The sequence below is a fragment of the Aulostomus chinensis genome, chromosome 22, assembly GCF_037954235.1.
Source record: "Aulostomus chinensis isolate RoL2024-O1b breed Wild chromosome 22, RoL_Achi_v1.0, whole genome shotgun sequence".
Lineage (NCBI taxonomy): Eukaryota > Metazoa > Chordata > Actinopteri > Syngnathiformes > Aulostomidae > Aulostomus > Aulostomus chinensis.
This window is the reverse complement of record NC_141341.1, coordinates 18611754-18626810: the sequence shown is the minus strand read 5'-3', so window position 1 is coordinate 18626810 and position 15057 is coordinate 18611754. Positions and strand designations below refer to the sequence as shown.

Below are 15057 nucleotides of genomic sequence, written 5' to 3'. Positions count from 1 at the left end.
GTGAAAATAAACGGTGATTAACTGGAGGCCTGTCTAAAGGAAATGAAAACATGGATGACCCATAATTTCCTTTTATTAAACTCTGACAAGATTGAAGTTATTGTGCTGAGCCCAAAACACCTTATCTAATGAGATAGGTACCCTGGATCACATTACCCTGGCCCCCAGAACTACCCAAAAGAATCGAGGGAGTTGTCTTTGATCAGGATCTGTCCTTTAACTCCCACATTAAGCAAACCGCTAGGTCCACTTTCTTTCATCTACGTAACATTGCGAAGATCAGGCACATCCTGTCTCAGACAGATGCAGAAAAACTAGTCCATGTGTGGCATGCATGGGATAGTAATGTTCTGTGACACAACGCCACCCTCAATTAACAGGATGAGGGATCCTAAAAGTACTCAATGTCTAGGCAATCAAAGTCTATACAATATCCCCACGTAAGGTGTCCAGAATACCAGGACGAGAGAGTGGTTTACAAAATGATATCACAAATTTTATTCAGTTCAAACAGTCTAAAATACTGAGTTATCACAGGGAGAAGTTGATGAACTACAGTGTAATAGCTTGGTAATAAGCAATAAATATACCAGAAAGGGTTAGGGGAGCTATGGAATGATGAGCAGTGGCTACTATGGGGAGATTTCCCCAGTTGGACGCGGCTGGGGAGGCCCGAACCATAGGGCCGAGTCAAGAGGCTTAGGGCCTATAAGGGGCACACAAACCACAGCAAGTCCACAGCAAACAACCTAAAGTGCACAGCACAAAAAGCACATAGCCCAAATAAATAAATAGCTGATAACTCTGGCACAAGTTTGGAGCGGGAAGAAACAGTGATAGAAGTGTGCTTATGATTTGCACTCCTCCCTGTGGGCAATAATAACAGTTTTAGTAAAAGCAATACAAAACATTCAAAAACACCAAATACAATAGAATATAATATACATTAAAACATCCATCATAATCAAAATGAAATTCAATACCTTCTAAAATCAGGTTTCCTGCTACTACAGGAGACTGGAGAGGCTGATAGGGTGACTGGAAGCTCTGGGGGAAGGTTAAAGTTGATATGAGCCAAATTAACTCTATAATGATGCATAGGCATAGTGTGAAATTAAAATGACATGTGCCCCATACCTACAACGGCTACTGCTGGTAACTCACAAAACAGTACTTCTCAGACTGCAACCAGAGCTATTAAGCTCACACACACAAACATCAGGCAGTGTGTGTACAGAACTCTCTCACAGGATTACCACAGCAATGGATTCTCACACCAGATTGTAAAGCAGTGCAGGTTCAACAGCACTTCCTCCAAACACCCATATCAGGATGAGGCAAAAAGGGAAGGCCCCAATCTCCCACCCTATTTATACCTTCCTCATCTCCCCAGGGTCCTAAAGATCTACATGTCACACATGCTTTTGTCACTTCCAGGCTGGATTACTGCAATTCCCTCCTAAAAGGCTGCTCCAATAGTCCCTTAAGGCTCTCCATCTGGTCCAAAACACTGCTGCCCATGTGTTGACGAGATCTGGTAGAAGGGACTATGTCTCTGCTATACTGGCTTCTCTGCATTAGCTCCCTGTCAAATTAAAAATAGAATTTAAAATTCTCCTACTAACATACAAAGTCCTCAACGATCAGGCACCTTCATATTTGACAAAGCTCATAGTCCCCTATTATCCAAGTATAACCCTGCAGGGTTACTTGAAATTCCTAGAGTTTCTAAAAGTGGAATGGGAGTCAGAGCCTTCAGCTATCAGGCTCCCCTCCTGTGGAACCACCTCCCACTTTCGGCCCAGGATGCAGACACCCTCTCTACATTTAAGAGCAGACTTAAGACCTTCTTTCTTGATAAGGCTTATAGTGAGGGCTGCTTAGGCTAGCCCTTACATATGCTGCTATAGGATTAGACTGCTGGGGGATCTCCCATGGTGCACTGAGCTTCTCTCTCCTCCTCCCCTTCCTCTTTGATGCCCTCTATTTGACATACATAAATCATACTCATATGTGTTACGAATTCATCTTCTTCTCCGGCCTTTGGGCTCTCCACATCCCAGATCCCGGGTGCTGCTGGAGGAGGCTACAGTCCTGAGGAGGCTCAAGCAGCCTCCCGTAGCACCACCTGCTCTGTCCATCAGTCTCTTTCTGTTTCTCTCCCTCTTTATCTCTGCCCCTCTCTTTCTTTTTGTATATCTGTCTTTCTCAATTATCTTTCTTTGTCTGCTCCGCTCTCCCGCTCTCTTTCCCCCCAATCGGACAAAGCAGAAGGCCATCCCCATTGAGCCTGGATCTGCTCAACATTCCTGCCTGTTAAAAGGAAGGTTTTCCTTACCGCTGTTGTAGGATGTGCTTGCTCTTGAAGAATTGTTGGGTCAAGTCAAGTCAAGTCAATTGTATTTATATAGCGCCAAATCACAACAAAAGTTATCTCATGACACTTTACAGGTAGAGCAGGTCTAGTACCACACTCCCTCAATGAATTTACACCCAACAATTCTCCATGAGCAAGCACATCCTGCAACAGTGGCGACGAAAACCTTCCTTTTAACAGGCAGGAACGTCGAGCAGACCCAGGCTAAATGGGGACGGCCTTCTGCTTTGACCGGTTGGGGGGAAAGAGAGCAGGAGAGCGGGGCAGAGACAAAGACAGATAATTGAGAAAGACAGATATGCAGAAGGAAAGAGTGGGACAGAGATACAGAGAGCGATAAAGGGAGGAGACTGATGGACAGACAGGGACGTGAGCAGGGTGTAAATTCATTGAAGGAGTGTGGTACGAGATCTGCTCTACGTGTAAAGTGTCATGAAATAACTTTTGTTGTGATTTGGCCCTATACAAATACAATTGACTTGACTGTATTTTAATTCTAACTGCATGCTTGTATTTTAATTCAGTGCTGATTTTTTGGGTGCACGTTTTTATGAATTCAAATGGTAAATGGACTCAATTTTATATCGCTCTTTTCTACCTTAGCGGTACTCAAAGCACTTTACAGTGTCATCTCATTCACCTATTCACACACACACTGATGGTCGAGGCTGCCATACAAGGCACCAACCTACTCATCAGGAGCAATTATGGGTTCAGTATCTTGCTCAAGGACACTTCAACATGGTCACCGGGGTCAAGGATCGAACCAGTGACCCTTTGGTTGCTTGATGGCCACTCTACCCCTGAGCCATGCCGCCCAATGATAACAAATATGGCAGTCTATTTCTTATTGTCATTACTTGACTATGTTCATGTATTGTACTGATATGTGTTACACATAGCTCTTTTTAGACAAAGGCAATTTGTAAGATTTTCTGTAAGGTTTCCAGTAGTACAGCTAGACTCATGTTTATTCTGTTTTCCATTCACCTCTATGTTAAAGGTGCTAAATACAAACTTTTGCCTCATGGGCAAAAGATTTCAGAGAAACATAAATTTTGCTATGTTACAATCTAGTAGTGTGATAATGTGTGGACTAGAGTGTGAGGTCAGATCCCCTCTCAGTGTGTTATTCTCCAGCCTCACATTTTAGTGCATGTGAATTGGAAAACGTTCTGGGGGAGACCTGGTCTGATGAGGAGGGATGGCATCCATCCCACGTTGGACGGAGCTGCTCTCATTTCCAGAAATATGGCCCAGTTTATAATAGAACCAAAACCCTGACAACCCAGAGTTCAGACCAGGAAGCAGAGCTGCCATCTTAAACGCTTCTCTGCGCGTCCATTGGGGCAGTTACCGACCCAAAACTACATAGAGACTGTGTCTGTCCCTCGACCACGTCAGTTTACTCATTCAAATTCTACTTGTAGAGGAGTCAATCAGAAAAACCTAATCAAAATTAACACAACCACTAAATTAACTCAAAAAAATCTAAAAATTAGATGTGGATTTTAAATATCAGATCTCTGATGCCAAAAACTGAATTGGTTGATGAATTAATATCTGACAATTGCATTGACCTGCTCTGTCTCACTGAAACCTGGCTGTGTGATGATGAGTATGTTAGTCTATATGAATCCACTCCTCCCAGTCACATTAATACTCACATTCCCAGAGGCTCTGGCCGAGGAGGTGGAGTTGCTGCCATTTTTGACAAAAGTTTAGTAATAAATCCCAAACCCAAAACAACTTTCAATTCATTTGAAAGCCTGATTCTTAGTTTGTCTCATCCAACTTGGAAAACAATACAACCACTCTTATTTATTATTGTGTACCGCCCTCCTTGTCCTTACTCTGAATTCTTATCTGAAATTGACCTCGTCCTAACATATGGAATTGAAGTTGAACATCTAGTTGTATTTCCACAGAACACGCTTTTGTCAGATCATCATTTAATCACTTTTGAATTTATTCTAATCAACTACACTCCACTCAGGAAAACGGTGGTTTTCAGATGTTTATCTGATCAGGCTGTAGCTAGATTTAAGGAAGCGATTCCAGTGGCGCTTAATTCAGTGTCATGTCCCATTGTTACAGAGGAAAATGTTGTCAACCTTTGTCCCTCCCAAATTGATAATTTTATCGATAGTGCAACAGGCACCTTAGGATCAACTTTGGACTCATTTGCCCCACTAAAAACTAAATCTATAAATCCAAGGAAACAAGCACCTTGGTACAATTCAGAAACCAGACAGCTTGAACAAAAAACCCAGAAGTTAGAGAGAATATGGCGCTACTCCAAACTGGAGGAGTCTCACATCATCTGGCAAGACAGCCTTAAAAGTTCTAAGAAAGCCCTTTGTATAGCTAGAGCAGCTTACTACTCGACACTAATAGAGGAGCACAAGAACAACCCCAGGTTCCTCTTCAGTACTGTAGCCAGACTGACAGACTGACAGACAGACAGACAGACTGTTCAAGCATTCCTGTTTCCCTGAGCAGCAAAGATTTCATGGACTTCTTTAATGACAAAATTGTCCTTATTAGAGAGAAAATTCACCTCCTCCTGCCATCAGCTGACAACATGGCACCTATAACCTCAGAAGCCTTAGAGGCTGCTGGAGGACCAGATGTACACTTTGACAGTTTTTCTACCGTTAGCTTTGATGAGCTCAGTTCAATCATTTCCTCCTCTAAACCATCCACCTGTCTTCTAGACCCCATCCCAACCAAGCTACTTAAGGACTCTCTACCCCCCGTTAGCACCTCCCTCTTAGATATGATCAATGTGTCGCTGTTATTTGGTTACGTTCCACAGTCCTTTAAAGTGGCAGTAATTAGACCCCTTCTCAAAAAAGCAACCCTGGATCCAGAAGTTTTGGCCAACTACAGACCAATATTAAATCTTCCTTTTCTCTCCAAAATTCTGGAGAAAGCAGTTGCTAAACAGCTGTGTGACTTTCTCCATAGCAACAGCCGATTAGAGGATTTCCAGTCAGGGTTCAGAATTCATCATCGCACAGAAACAGCATGAGTCAGAGTTACCAATGACCTCCTACTAGCATCAGAGGAGGGACTGGTCTCTGTGCTGGTCTTATTAGATCTTAGTGCAGCTTTTGATACCATTGATCACCATATCCTTCTACGGAGACTGGAACATGTCATTGGCATTAAAGGAACTGCACTTAACTGGTTCAGGTCATATTTACGAGGTCGATCTCAGTTTGTACTAACTAATGATAAACCCTCGGAAACCACTGCAGTCACTTAAGGCTACCTTCCTATGGAACCGTCTCCCGGTTTCGGTCCGGGATGCAGGCACCTTTTAGAGCAGACTTAACACCTTCTTTTTTGATCAGGCTTATAGTTGGGCTGCTTAGGCTGGCCCTTAGATATGCTGCTATAGGCTTAGACTGCCGGGGATCTCCCATGGTGCACTGGGCTTCTCACTACTCCTCTCTGTCCCCCTATATGTGTCATACATAAATCATACTCATACATATTACTAACTCGTCTTCTCCGGAGCCTTTGAGCTCCCCTCATCCCAGATCCCGGGTGCTGCTGGAGGAGGCTGCAGACCTGAAGAGGCTCAAGCTGCCACCCGTAGCTCCACCTGCTCACATCCCTGTCTGTCCATCAGTCTCTTCCCTTTATCACTCTCTTTATCTCTATCCCACTCTTTCTTTCTGCATATCTGTCTTCCTCCATTATCTGTCTTTGTCTCTGCCCCGCTCTCCTGCTCTCTTTCCCCCCAACCGGTCAAAGCAGAAGGCCGTCCCCATTGAGCCTGGGTCTGCTCGACATTCCTGCCTGTTAAAAGGAAGGTTTTCGTCGCCGCTGTTGCAGGATGTGCTGCTGATGGAGAATTGTTGGGTGTAAATTCATTGAGGGAGCATGGTTCTAGACCTGCTCTACCTGTAAAGTGTCATGAGATAACTTTTGTTGTGATTTGGCGCTATATAAATAAAATTGACTTGACTTGACTTGAATCTCTTCCTTCCTCCCTTCAGAACAGGCCCCTTCCCCCTTCTATAAAAGGCAGCAGCGAGCGAGGAAAATCCATCCATCCATCCATTTTCTACCACTTATCCCATTCAGGGTTGTGGGGGGGCTGGAGCCTATCCCAGCTGCCTCTTGGGTTGAGAGGCAGGGTACACCTTGGGCAGGTCACCAGTCCATCGCAGGGCTAACGTATACAGACAGACAACCATTCCCTTTCACAGTCACACCAAAGGTCAATTTCATGTATCTGATTAACCGAGTCTCCCCTTGCATGTCTTTGGACTGTGGGAGGATGCTGGAGTACCTGGAGAGAACCCACGCAGGCACAGGGAGAACATGCAAACTCCATCCAGAAAGACACCATGCTCTCGCCGGCGCTCAAACCCATAACGTTATTGCTGTGAGGCGACAGTGCCATCCATTCTACCACAGTGCCGCCTTCGAGCAAGGAACAGTAGTACGCAATATGAATGTGAGATATAAGTATAAGTATAAGTCGCCTTTATTGTCACCAAGGGATCGAGCCCAGGGCGAAATGCCATTACACAACTCAAAGCCTGAAGCAACTATCACAATTGGTCACAATTATTACAGATTGAAAGTAATAATGGTACACTTCAGAATTTAACAACAGCACATATACATTTGTTGTGTATGTACGCTAAACTTGAGCAGTCCGTTGACCCAATGGAGGCAAGGTGGGGCAGGCTGCAGCCAACAGGCGCTGCCACCCCAAGGGAGGTAAAGAGGGCAGAGGCGGAGGTCAGGAACACACGGGAGGGGGGGGATAGTACGCGCCATTTGCGTCACCAAGGCAGAAAGAGTTCTCCTGGAGGATAAACAGTGGGGCAGATGACCTTCAGTAGCCGATAAGGAAGCTGTGTTTGGGTTAGGGCAGAGGAGCACACATTCCAATCCATCTTCTCTTTCAGTCCAATCCAAATTGTAAGTTAAAATTTTCTGGTCTTCAACATCACTCTCCTCTTCGCAGATCGGCCAACTGCTCCGAGATGGTTTCCATCCTGCGTTTCAGTTCAAGAGTCTGTTGTTTCAGTTCAAGAGTCTGTTGTTGCCCCACTTTGCCAGCGTCAATAATTGCGTTGTAAATGACGGTCAGTTGTGGAGGTCCAGATCTGGTGGCAGCCGTCGTCTTGCCAATTTTGCGGTATGTGAGGGCACCTCCAAGTCCGATGAGGAGAAGCCCCACAACTATGAACCCAAATACATAGAGGTCCTCGATGTCCTCCACGGAGAGAGGTGTCAAGCACGCGATATGCCATCTCCCCCAGGAATCGAGAATGTAGCCCGCAGGGTCGGTTCCATGTGGACAGGCAGGTTCCTCCGATCCTGATTTCCTTGTCGGAAAATGGTGTCAATAGCGTTGAGAGACCAGCTGATCAATTCCATGATTAGTTTTAGGTGGAGAGCTCACAGCTGCGTTGGATAGAAGTTGAGACAAAGAATGATAGTCAAACAGAAAAGAAGAGGAGGAGAGAGGAGGAGTGCGACTGCTCTCGCCGAGTCCCAACCCACTTTTCCCACAATAGAAAGCAGAGAGTAAGCTGAAATGTTCAACTAAAGAAGACCCTCTTGATTTAACTTGGAAGAAACCAAGTTGCTGGCTAAAAAGGTATCAGATGACGTGCAAGGCCACAGTAAATATTAATCTAGCATTTCCAAGGTGGGGAGCCCTGTGAGGTCTCAATGAACTCCAGTTTAGCTCAGATTTAGCTCTTCTACTCTTGGACAAGTAAGTAACTTGATGTGTATATAATGTTACATTTCTATTTTAATAATTGTGAGAGTAATGTCAGGCAGATGTTGCACTTATTATCCATTCAGTTAAATTCAAAGATACAATCCTCGCACGGGTTAATGGCTGGGGCTTGAGGGACTCGAACACTCAATGCAGCCTGCAACGGGGCTTTCTAAACAGCCTGGCTCTGTATGCTATGACCATGGTTGGACTGGCATTCAATTGAAAAGTTAGGCACACATTATCAACCTTTGTCGGTTGGAATTTATGTTATATTTATTTTATGTTCAGGTGTAGTGTCAACTTAGTAAGCTATGCCAAAATAGCTAATATTAGCAATAAGCACTGTAAAATAACAAACAAAATGGAGTTCTCATTTGATTTCACAACTATTTCTGTGTGGTATCATGCCACTTGTCCACCTATTTTTGCACTAACAAAAATGAAAATAAGATGAGTTGTTTGTGTAGAGAATTTGCTATATATAGCAAACTTAGCCTCTGTTTATGTTCTGTAGGGCTATCTGCTAACCATCCTTTAGACAGGTGGTTTTACACCTGTTGGTCTTGCCAGATCATTTCTAATGCTCTACTCGTCACAATTCTGTGTCAAAATTCTGAGATTAAAAAAAAAAAGTAATTCAAGTTTATGAGTACAGCAGTGGAAATTCTGAGATAATACTCATAATTCTGGAATAATATACAAAGCTAAATTTATATGCAACATTTCAATATCCTTGGTTATCATTCCCAGCCTCCCTTTCTGTGCCACATATAGTGATGGCCTCTGTTGTAGTTCCAGAGAATGAGCAGAATTCACTGGCCACAACACTTCCTCTCCTTATCTGGGCATCTCCTTGTAGTTCCAACAAACTCACCATGGCAGTCTTTTAACCCCTGCAGATGGACCATGATGGCCTAATGTACAGTATTATCAGGGCATCAAAACCCAGACCTAGCTGACATTCAAAAAGTTCATAACACTCATTCATGGTCAACTCTTGAAGGAGCCTCTGGAAAACATGAAAAAAACACACTAATGTGTAAATCACAATTTAACCACACTGCTAAAACTGGCATCTCACACTACTTTTGATCATTTTAATAATTGAGAGTTAAATATTAAAAAGGTGAATTAAAATAGCTAAAAAGACTAACGACAAGAGATAAATAGTAGTTAAAAGGCTACATAAATTAAATGATATTGTGAAGGTAATTCATGCATGATAATTTGTTTTATTTTGTCCTATATATTTCCTTGATTTTTTGGTGATATATTTAGATATTTTGAACTGAGAAGGTGATGAGATCTCATAAGAAAGTATGACAGAATCAGATGAAGTTTCTTATGCCTATGCACCTCTGTGTACGTTGGCTTTTGTTTTCTTTGCAAGTCTGCATACTGTCCGAGAACTTAAATGAAAAAAGATGATTAAGATGGTGAGCCCAGCCCAGTGACCCTGAGAGAGGGAGGGATTTGGAGATGCAGTGTGGCCAGCTGCAGAACCTATCTCGATGACTCCAGATCATCTGAATCTGACACTCTGAGAACAGATAAGACACCCACACTTCTCACCTAGCCGGGTAGTAGCAGTAATACATAGACATTGGAGACAAAGAACTGAATGGACTTTGATAAACTGAATACACAAACACATTGGACTCTTCTTGAACTGAACTGATACTGAGCAGGAGAGCTCAGTTCTGTGGACTGATTTTCTTTTCCATCCATCCATCGTCGTCTTCCACTTATTCCTTACTAGTAAGGGTTGCAGGGGGGCTGGAGCCTATCCCAGCATCTATGGGCGAGAGGCGGGGTTCACCCTGGACAGGTCGCCAGTCCATCGCAGGGCCAACACATAGAGACAAACAACCATTCACACTCACATTCACACCTACAGTCAATTTAGAGTATCAATCAGCCTAGTCCCCAATTGCATGTCTTTGGATGGTGGGAGGAAGCCGGAGTACCCGGAGAGAACCCACGCAGGAACAGGGAGAACATGGAGACTCCACACAGAAAGATCCCACGCCCGAGCCGGGACTCAAACCCGGAACCTTCTTGCTGTGAGGCCACAGTGCTAACCACTGCACCACCGTGCAGCCTGATTTTCTTTTGAGTTTTTTAAAAAAAATTATTTTCTTTATTATTTTACGGCGCCTTATTGAAATTAACAGGAAAAAGTTATTAAAGCGGTTAATGTTTATTTGCCTTTCACTGATACTTAAGTGTCACCTGTTCAAGTGCAACACTCGCTCCTTTTTGTGAGCCCCCTCAGTGCAACTCCTACCGGACCTAGAATGATGTTAGTACTGCTCAACTATTCAAGTTAGGCTTAAAGGTGCTACAATACTTATAATTACTATTTAGAGCTACTTAATCATTTTGAGTCAAAGGTACTACAAGCATATTCCAAACAATGTTTTAATTCAAGTTAGGCTAATTATTATCAAATTTCTCACAACTCAAAATCTCTGAGTTGCCTCCGATTGCTTTAAAAATATCAAGTTAACGCAACTCAAAATCTGAGTTGCGTTAACTTGATCAGAAGTATGATTTATGTAATAAAACCATGCTAACTGATTGCCTTAAAAAAAAACCAAGGAAGTTGCACTTGCAACTTCAAAATCCATTACACATTAATGAAATGGGGGTCAAGTTATCCACAACACAATGTAAATCATGAAAGTGACAGAGTTCAAAGTTAAAGTTTATGATTTTTTTAAAATTATTTTTTTCCCACTTTGAAAGTGGTTCAAATAAAACTATGTAACAGTATGTCATTCAAAGATTAAGTATTTCACCGTCTAAGTGAATTACAGATTATTCTTGTGTTAAACATGTACACATATTAGACATATAACACTGTTCAACAAAAATTCAACAAATGAAAACATTACATGGTGAAGTGCTACATCCTACCCAAGTGCCAAAAAGGTTTTTGAACATCCTTAATCTGAAAGACCATGTTCTGAACCGTTATGATTTTTGCACCTACTGTGCACAAATGAGTCAGTTTAACTAAACTGCTTACAACAGTAACAACAAAGATACAAAGACTTACAAAAGAAACAAACCTCTCTGAGCAATGGCTCGCGCAACAGATCCCATAAAGCGGAGTGTCTTTGTCAACATTGTGTTCAAACAACACACAAAACAACAAAATCCACTCTTAAATTATATTCTCACTCACTCAGCAGGAGACTTTTTAAGCTTTGAAGCTTGGGTGGCAGCTTGTTTTGTCCCAAGCCAAAAAATACTCACTGCAGGAAGTTCAGTGTTTTTCATTGACTTGAGGTAGTCTAGGTGGAGGGCATATGACAGGCCAAACAACAGAACAAGAGCATCAGGTAGGTTTCAGGCGTTTTCGAGCACAATACCTCCCTCCATAATAACGGAAGTTGCTACAGGATCAGGGTGGAGTTGAGTGGTTGAACTTGGCATATTGTCATCGATCACTGTTAATACCCTACCCGGCAAATCTCTCCACTCCTCATCACCATCAGAAACCTGAATAAAAACCAAAACAACCAAAAAAAAAGGTCATGAGTGTTATCAGTTGTACCATGTAATCATTTACCCTGCAATGCACTCAGCATTTTTGTGACATTAATGACCCTGAAACATTTTTGGAACAGTTTACACAAGTTCTGCACAGATCCTTAGAGTTGGCTTTTCTGTCCTTTAGAAAAGTTTTTGATGGAGAAAACGTCCATGACTTAAAAATATAAAACACAAAGATGAGTAATTAACTGTGTTTTCAGCTGGAGATGGCCTGTCAATTACTATTCCTGTTTATGGTAAAAATGCTTTTTGGGCCCAAGGGGATTTTTTATTGCAATACCACAGGTGGCCACTGGGAAAAATCTGCGTGCCTCCAGAGGTGCGGTGCCATACCAGGTCTTATTATACATCCATGGTTTTGAAAGATGAAATTGTATTTTTTTCATGTCAAATCAGCTAGACTGGTAGGCTCATTCAGCTGGCATGCTGAACTGTCACAGTTTCCCTGCAGCTTAAGTCAACGTTAGTACTGAACACACAAGGGATATAATCGACATTCATCTTTTTTTTTTATCCAAATCTCAGTAAGATGTCGTAAACAGCAAACTCACTCAATGCTATGTGCACTCATTAGCATTGTATATTCAAGTACTTACAGAGCAAGTGACGAAGAATTTGCTGGGGTCATCCCCAAGCAAATGAGGGAGGCCTCGAGGCACCAGTGTCCGCAATGCTGTCACATCAGATTTCTGAAAGTGGTTAATCAAGTTCAATATTATGTAACATTAAAAGATACAAAAAATGTTTAAAATTATTACTCTATTCAACAGAGAGGACATTTTAAGGTTGAAATCAAGGGCAGGAGGAGGAGTCTTAAGTATAATTCAATGATTTCAGTGATCATACGGAAAATATGCTCAAAAGGCCATAAAATATTAATACAAAATGTTCCTGCAGTAACACCTGTACCTAGTATACTTACACTTGGGTTAAATTGCTGTAGGAAATCGGCCAGAGTCTCTCCTGTACTTCCTTTGGTCTTTGTCTTGGTCTTGAACACAGTGAGGAAGCGTGGTGTGTAGCGGTCAAGGGCTTTGTAAAAATCATATTGCAGGTTTGTGGTGTCTATTAAACTCTGCTAACACCTAAAACACAGAGCAAAAACATCTGAACTGAACAGGATGCACCCAGGACATTTTTGAAATCCACAACAACAAATACCTTCCAAAATGTCAACATCGATTCAGTTGCAAAATTTGACCAGTAGATGGCCCATCACATTTAGGCAGGTAGAATGATTGAATGAATGACTGAAGAGGTGACAAAAAATGCCAGCACTGTCAGAGATCATCTCATTGTATGAGTTATCTTGTACAATGAGATGCTGAGTTTCATACTCATACTGTATCAGTATAGGAAAACTCACAATTATTAGTGTGTTATTTTTTTTCCACCTTACCTTTCAGTGGCACTGCCCCTTTTTGTTTATGCTAGATTTGACTGAACTTTCAGTCAATCATTCTCACTCTCAGCGTAATTAAGCCAGATAACGCTGATATTAATATTGCATGAGAGAAAGACAATAAAAGTTCATATTTGCCAGATGAAGGAAAGACTTTCATTGCTTTAGTTCAGGATATTTTTTTCCTCCAAAGTAACTGGGGCATTTAAAACAAACAAACAAAAAGTAATGAGGAAGTTCCCTACAGCAGCTTGCAATCGCCTGGAGAAAAGGTGTTACACTCATTTTCTCTATTCAGACCATTACCACTCCAAGCACGTCTTACTGAAAAATTGTTGAGGAAAAACAGAAAAATGAGATTGAGAATTGCGACATTAAATTAAAAATTCTGAGAAAATAATAAATTGCATAAAATTAAAAAAAAACATTTCTGACTATCATTTCTTATTTTCAAAGATTACATTTTGCATGTAATCAAGAGATGCTAATCACTACTTACTTGTTGCTCAGTAAAAAGAGCAGGCCACCGCTCCATCAGTACTTTTACTGGTGGTCTTGCCTCCACAATCCCCCGCCTCCGCAGTGAGAAGGTCTGGTCCATTTTTGCTGCAATGACAGCTCCACCGGGGTTTCGTTTTTGCACTTCATCCACTTGGAGCAATCTTTGAGTCTCCAAACTATCTTCATTCTTTTGTCATCCTTTTTGTGGTTCACCTTGTTTCCCTGCGTTTATGCCAACCTCTATACATCCTGCCTCACTGAGTTTGTTGCGGTAATTCCCCATTCTAAATTTGAGGCTATTCTTCCAGCCTGAACACCCATCGGGTGAGCCTGGTTCCCTCTGGCAAGGATGTTTGCTTCTAAGTGCCACCGCTACAGACTGGATGCACTCTTCATCTGGATAGGCATCAAACTTATAGGTGGCTTCAGCAAGCTTTTCCAAAATGATGTGCTTCACGTCTCTTGGAACATTCAGGTATGTCCGGTCACACATACACACAAGATTAGCTTGTCTAAGTCGGTATTCCACATCAACTGAAAAACATGGTACATCAAAAAACTGGCCATCGCTGCTGTCTTGTTGATGATGATGAGCTGTGTGTACATAAAATCTCTGTATCATCTGATGCAATGGAGGTATCCGACATGCTGGTTGTGGCGGTAAGCTCCTGCATAGGAATGACTTTTACAGTAGGCAAGTCTTTTTTTCCTTCAGCTCATCCACTGTCGCTGGTTTGCTATCCAGTGAGATTTTCCGTATGTCCTTTTCAGTAAAAATTTGTCTTATTTTATAGGTGTCCATCATCCTGGACCCTGGAAAAAAGAAAAAATTTTCATCAACACCACCTTTCATTTAGCACAGTATGTAGCGTTTTAGTACCACATACATATTGCCTTTCACTTTGTACGAGGATAAGAGGAAAACATGTCTGCACTGTATTTAATGCCATGAACAGATGCAGAAGATCCAAGCAGCACTGTACTTTGCACATTTAGCTGACGTAGCGACTGCTGAACATTTTCAGGGAAAGAGGTGGCCATGACAGACCTCACTTTGTGAATTTGCAAAGGAGGTTTGAAGAATGTGGATGAATCTAAATTGAACGGCATCATCTTTTGATGTCTTACAGCCAAGGTGAAAGGTACATTTTTGAAGTTCCGAGTGTCGTGCAAAACCTTTATAAAAAACTTGTGCTTTACCACAAACAGCATCGTCCACACATCAACAAGTGGGCCAAAAGTTCTTATCATCTCAGGTTAGTGCTCGATGAAATGATGTTAAGGGCGAAGCTTGTAGTTTGGAAAAGTCTTCTGCAGAACCTCTCTATGTTCTGAGATCTTGCAGTCCAGGAAATGGATTGACTCCTCAGTGAAGTGAGACGACATTGCCAACTCCAACATATCTTTTAAAAGCAAGAGCACCTCCCAAGCTGGCTCTCCCTCTGGAACACTGTG

General features: G+C 42.2%; 2 long non-coding RNA genes across 2 annotated transcripts; both read right to left on the bottom strand.

The window, feature by feature from the left end:
• Window positions 1–497: 497 nt before the first annotated feature.
• On the bottom strand, window positions 498–1317 carry LOC147241042 (uncharacterized). The gene is made up of 3 exons (XR_015111384.1): window positions 1138–1317; window positions 984–1047; window positions 498–867 (listed from the first exon to the last, which is right to left on the bottom strand). It is a non-coding gene; the product is annotated as an uncharacterized LOC147241042 (long non-coding RNA).
• A 9912-nt stretch (window positions 1318–11229) lies between these two features.
• LOC147241041 (uncharacterized) lies at window positions 11230–14060 on the bottom strand. The gene is made up of 4 exons (XR_015111383.1): window positions 13601–14060; window positions 12622–12784; window positions 12296–12388; window positions 11230–11645 (listed from the first exon to the last, which is right to left on the bottom strand). It is a non-coding gene; the product is annotated as an uncharacterized LOC147241041 (long non-coding RNA).
• Between the last annotated feature and the right edge of the window lie 997 nt (window positions 14061–15057).